General features: G+C 38.1%; 1 pseudogene; it reads right to left on the reverse strand.

Annotated features, from left to right (window-relative positions):
* Positions 1 to 3,546, reverse strand: LOC125018975 (annotated as a pseudogene).
* Positions 3,547 to 6,356: the final 2,810 nt, after the last annotated feature.

Genomic DNA, 6,356 nt, shown 5'->3' on the forward strand with positions numbered 1-6,356 from the left:
AAGAATGATTAGTTTTATTTGAAGCATTAGTTGTCCACATATTTTAAAAGAGAATACAAACAGTTTATATATATTATATGGACATATATGTATATATGTTTTGTTTATACATGAAGATGCTTTGAAAAAGAACACACAATCACTTTCATCCAAATTCCAACACTTGTAATTTTGCAACAAAGTTTACAACAATTAAAGACCAGTTACCATAACACTAAGCTGTAGCCTACTGGTGAAAGCACCTACCCCCCAAATTATTATCACTATTATCATTATTACTACTATCATTATTATCACTTATTGAAGGATTGTTGATCAAATGGGGAAATCATTTCCCCATGAGGGATCAATAAAGGAACATTTATTCTGATTGATTTGAATGATTAAAAAAGAGCTACACTGATGCAGTTGCTGAAACAACAAAGAAGTATTATCAGAAAAAAATCAACCACACATTAACCTGTCAAATAGCTACATTATATTTAGTATTATTAACATCAAGGTCTTTGAATCAGAGATTTATTTATGTATGTAATTAACAGCATCTTAAACTGAAAGGCATTAATAGGTTGATAATAGTCTCAAATAATCACATGTTCTGTTTTGGAGAAACTGTTTGTCCACTGACAACTGTACAATGTAATTTATTGTAGAATAAAGATCACTATCAACTAAACTTTTTCTTCATATAACACGATACACTACCTAGTGTAATTGTGATGTTATATTATTTTGACCTAGGCAGATTACGGCTGTTTCTTGTTTCTTATGGTTTGCGTCGTCTGCTTTGTGAGAAAGAGGAGCTGGCCCCCTGTTCCCCATCAAGACTGAAAGTTTCAAAATCATTTAGCAGATGTTCGTCCTCTGATGTTGAAGACCTCCTTCTTCGAAAACATCCAAAGAATCTCTGCAACATTTCAAGTGCTGTTGAGGCACGAAACATAGACCAAAGTCGCGCAAAAATGTTTCCTGTGGTCCTCCTGCTCTCTCTCTCCACTCTGTCCAAAATTTCATTGTTGTAGTAACCTTGTCCATATTTGATTCTTTCTATGCTGTTTAGAAGCCGTCTCAGCTGGACCTGGTTGTTCCTGTATTCATTATGGTTGTTGTTGTTCCAGTATTTATTATCAACAACATGACACCTGCCTCCACACTTATTCACCACATCACTCAGACTTTCACTTTGAGAAGTAAAGTCTTGAATTTCCTTTCCTTCCTCTAGCTGGTCTCCACGTGTGAAGACAACTACAGCATGTTGGAGAGCTTCCTCTGAGAAATATCCCAGTACTTTGTGGAATATTTCTTTCTCCTGGTCTGTGTATCTGCCCACTTCCAGCACAATGAGAAAAGCGTGAGGTCCAGGAGCACATTCTATCATACACCTCACTATCTCACACTACAGCTCCTCTTCAGACATGTTTGTATCAAAGAATCCAGGAGTATCAATCACTTTGATGTGCTTGCCATTGATTACTGCAGATTTTACTTTACATTCAGTTGTTTGAGACTTAGGAGATGATTTGACCTCCAGGTGCTGATCTCCCAGAATGAGGTTTCCAAGGCTGCTCTTCCCAGAGCCTGTTTTACCCAGCAGGATAATCCTCGTTTCATCTGACCCTAGAACAGAAAAATAGTCGTTTCATTCAGTTGTTTCTTAGTCATTCTGAAGAGACAAAGAAGTTGTTGTTCTTAAAATGACATTAATACTTGGGCTGTCAACTAATAAGATATTTTTAATCCATTCTAAATGTATCTCAAAGAGATCTTTTTCTTGTTTTTATACTCTTGTCAACACAGGAGTGGACAGATACTTGCTTTATGCTAATATATAATGCAACACAATGACAAGTACTGCCCAATGTTCTCCAGAGAAACGTCAAAGTTACTACATGCTGAAATGAAATGCTACATCTGTGTTGCAGTATGTCTGTGAAGGTTTTCAGTCATCCAGGTCATGGTATATCCAAAAAACATTTTAAAAAGGCAGCTGGACTCTCTTTGAGAAGATGTTTCAAACTTATACATATAGCTTCTTGTATTCTTGTATTCCATTAAGGTATTCCGTCAAGCACAACTGTGTCACAAGAGGACAAACCAGAAGGAACAACAACATTTCTGCACAATTCCTAAAAGTAGACGAAGAGAAATGAAATATTATACTTCCTTATTTAATCAGGAAAATGAGCCAATATTACATATCTATGAGGTGCAGAAATAAAGGCTAGGAGTTAATTTCAAGGGCAGAGTCTCTTGTCACAGTCTGATCTTCACAGCATCTGTTTATGGAAGTGTATGATGGCACGGACAAAGGAGCTTTGTGATGAACTCAGAAAAAGAGTTGTTGTTGATGATCAAACTGGAGAAGCTTACAAATCCACCTCTAAAGAGTTTAGAATCCACACATGTACAAGCAGACAGATTGTGAACAAATGAAAGAGACTTAAGATGACTTTTACCCTCCACAGGACATAATGCAAAATTATAGCCTCACTTTGTTTCTGATTCTTTTGTCTACATGCTGGTCAGTGCAACACGCAAGGAAAAACCAAGTTCAGTGTTCACTGTTGACACAAAATGACCAAAAGAAGTGCATCTCACTCACCTGCCATGATGAAAAATAAAAAGAAGGCTTCACAGATTACCGTCAGAATATAACCCTGGTGTCTCCTCTTTTGCCGCCTGACTCTGATCTCTCTTCACAGTAGTTTATTTCCCCTCCTGTCTGACTTGGAGTCACACCCCGTGCTAGGCCTGAATCTATTTACAGTTTATGTAGAAGAGAAGAAAGTTAGGTTGTACAGAAAACTAGTCTCAAAAGTGAAAGGATCCCAGTTTCTACTTTTGTTGTTGAACATCTGCTATTTGACTGCTCTGTGTCAGGCTGGGCTCAAAGCAGGACTCCTATGCAGAGGCGTGGCAGTTAAGGTGACTTTACTTCACAGAATCAACAGGGTGAGGATACTCAAACAGAGTGTAAATAAAAGTGCTATGAAATCTTATCAAAGAAAAATCACGCCAGAGGAGGTGAAAACAAAGATACTCACGGCTATGAAAGCTTACAAACAAAGGGCGCTCCAAAAGGGAGGAAGCAAAACCTGGTAAGGAAAACTAGGAAAACAAAGAATCACTCCAAAATAACAGGAGGATAAGCAAAGAAAGACTAAACACACAATCACTCCAGAAGGAGGAAACAAAAACAGCTATCTCGAAACAGAAAACCTAATCATCAGAACTAAGCTGGGAAGTTGCAAAGAAAAATCACTCTTTCAAGGTAAACCCAAGGCACACTGTGGCATGGATCGCAGGCTCAGGTAGAACAGACAAAAATGATGAACACACTCGCACAAGACAAGGGAGACGCAGACTATTTAAACGTATGGAAGGAAGGGAGCACCAGGTGGACACAATCAGGAATCAGGGAAGACAATCAGACTGGTGACACATGAGGAAGAGCAAGTGACCTGAAAGGAGAGGAGAGTTACTTTCCAAAATAAAGCAGGAAATGACGAGACAACCAAAAATAGGACATGACCACACCACGGTGTAACAGTCAGACTGATTCCTGTTATTAAGGGTGTCCTTCTACCCTGTTACTGAATGTTCTTACAGTGTGGATTTAATATTGAAATCCCTCTCTTTTCTCTCTTCTATAGAGTTCTGAAGGGACATGATGTATTTGTGTAAGACCATGCCCTCCTTTGAGTGGTCAGTTAATCTGCCAGGTCACATTACACTGTACGACAAGAGTCCCCTTGCTAAAATATTCTCATCAAGTGTTGAACTCATCTAAACTCTTCCTACTCTCAAGAACTAACTGCCACTTCATGTGGGGCTTCAGGAAGCACAATAGGATTCACATTATCATTGTCTTAAAAGATTAAAATGATTCTTGTGTCTAAATGTTTAAACCTACACTCACAGAAGTGTCTCCTCTCTAATGCAGAACTAAACACATGGATATAACTCACCATCCATGATGAAAATGTATCCAGTACAGAGTGAAGATTTGTGAGATATTGTCTGTTGGTGTGTTCTCTCATGCTGTCCGACTCTGATCTTATGTGTCAGTTGTTTTATTTCACTTTCAGTCTGACTGGGCTGTACTCCAACAGAATGGCCAGTAAACTGTAAACAAACAACTGGGCGTGTTTATCCCTATGTATTTACCTATTTATCATAAAATACTTATTGTATGTACTTATTTATTCACCTATATCTCTCTCATACACACACACACACACAATATATGTATGTGTGTGTATATATATAGAAAGAGATAAGATATAAGAAAAGCAACTATACAATACAAAAACATTCTGCACAGGATCCATGGACACAAAAAGCACAGATTATTCCAAAACAAACACAATATATAATATTTACAAGAAAGAGGAACAGATTAGCTGCACATCAACCTATAAAAGGGATCATTAGCAAAAAATAAGATCAAAATAAGATAAGATATCTAGGGCTGGTGGTCTCTGTCACTAGAACTGACACTATTTATCTAGAGAAAAGTTTTTTTAATTCCCTGCTTGTTTTGTCGACACAGGTCTTACCACAAAGACATAAGATGAATCACACACTTTGTTTGGGAAGTGAGGACCCTCTAACAAGAACAGATTCACCAGAATGTCTCTAAGTACTACAGCAGTAAGTATAAATGTACTGAGCATGTCACCCACAGCCTCTGTTATTGTCTGGGAGAGGCATAAGTAATCTTTGGTTAGACTCCAAGAGGGGAAGGGGGTAAAAATTTGATGAAAATTAGTCGTTCTTAATGATACCTCCAATCTTCTCAGATTTTTTTAGATTTAGATTTTTTGTTATTCTCACATATGCTCCTCAAATCAAGGAAACTAATATGATTGGAATCAAAATCCATGGTGAACATCAGAAAATCAGAGCAATTCTTGGAAATGTTATTATTGTAAATGTACATCTCTTCAAAAAAGATTAGAAACAGAAGGTGCAAAGGGGATCCTAACTACACCTCTGCTTTGAAGAAGAGGTTTTAAAAACAGCAAACATAACAAAAATACGGATATGGACATTTTCAAATTGGGAACAAAAATAATTGAGTTCTGTTAAGCTGAGGTTTCTGTGGCTGTCTGCATTAAGCATTGAAACTCCAAAAGAACTTCAAACACAAAACATTCAAATGTTGAGGAAGTCGTGCAGTCATTGTGGTAAGGACAAACTGGTTTCATTATGCCAACGTGTGGATTCAAATCATGGGACTTAGGCAAGAGTCACATGATAGATCAAGTAAACCTTAAACTGAGAAAATGAATTTCCTTTGATTGAGCCTTTTGATAAACCTTCACCACAGCACTCGTATTACACTACAGACATGGCCAGCCACGAAGTTACCAAAAGCAGTTCTGACAGCCAAACTGAGTCAAACCCTGTCACCCTATGCCACACATGTCAAACTCAAATCATTGGTGCTACAAATCCCAGACTGCATTGTAGAAACTGAACTGGCATCAGGCAGATAAGTCAGTCAACTTTACTGACAAACTCATTAGTCTCGTGGTTGCCTTGGTAAATGTTCATCGTATCAGTAGAGCAGCTTCTGAAGCTCCATCAGTCCGTGCAGTTAACTGATAAAAGCTCAAACCATGAGCACTAGATAGTAAAATAATATGTTAAAGGACATTCGGACACAAAGACGTAGTAACACTGTATCAGTTAGCAGTCAACAGGCTAATCGGTTAGCCTACTGTTCCACGGTAATGCACATGGCAAATAGAAAACTAAACTAAAATATAAATGACAACACCACTACAGCTAAACACCAGCCGGTTAACATACACACTAACATACAGACACACTGAAAGAGTAGCATATGTCTAACATGGCCTCAGCATGCTAACCCCATGGTTAGCTACACTCTCCACCGTACAGTCACTACCACATTAGCCTCGCTAGTTTTTATTATTCTGGCTGCAGGTGTGTGTTCATGTGTTTGTTTTGTCTGCACGTTGGTGCGGTGCTCCGTCCATAGTAAAGTAGACAGCCCCCCTGATCAAGACTGGTGATACTGTCTGCTTTGTATTTTTGATTCAGTGATGCAGTCATTTAGTAGGTTAGATGTGCTTGTATACGATGTTCATAAAGTTGAGCATGTATTAATGACTTTGGTTAATTCGACATTTTTAAATATGTTTTTAGTTTTCCCCCACAATTTTTTTTAAACACACATATTTTAGTAAAGGAATCAATGGAGGCAGAAGACGTTATCTTTCAGTCACCACTTCTCATTCAGTGATATGGGAGCTGTCTGAACAGAGCACCACACTAGTTGAGACCTGTCAATCTAAGACTCCTGTAGAGTATAGGCCCCATCCCTA

Source organism: Mugil cephalus, chromosome 1, assembly GCF_022458985.1.
Source record: "Mugil cephalus isolate CIBA_MC_2020 chromosome 1, CIBA_Mcephalus_1.1, whole genome shotgun sequence".
Taxonomy (NCBI): domain Eukaryota; kingdom Metazoa; phylum Chordata; class Actinopteri; order Mugiliformes; family Mugilidae; genus Mugil; species Mugil cephalus.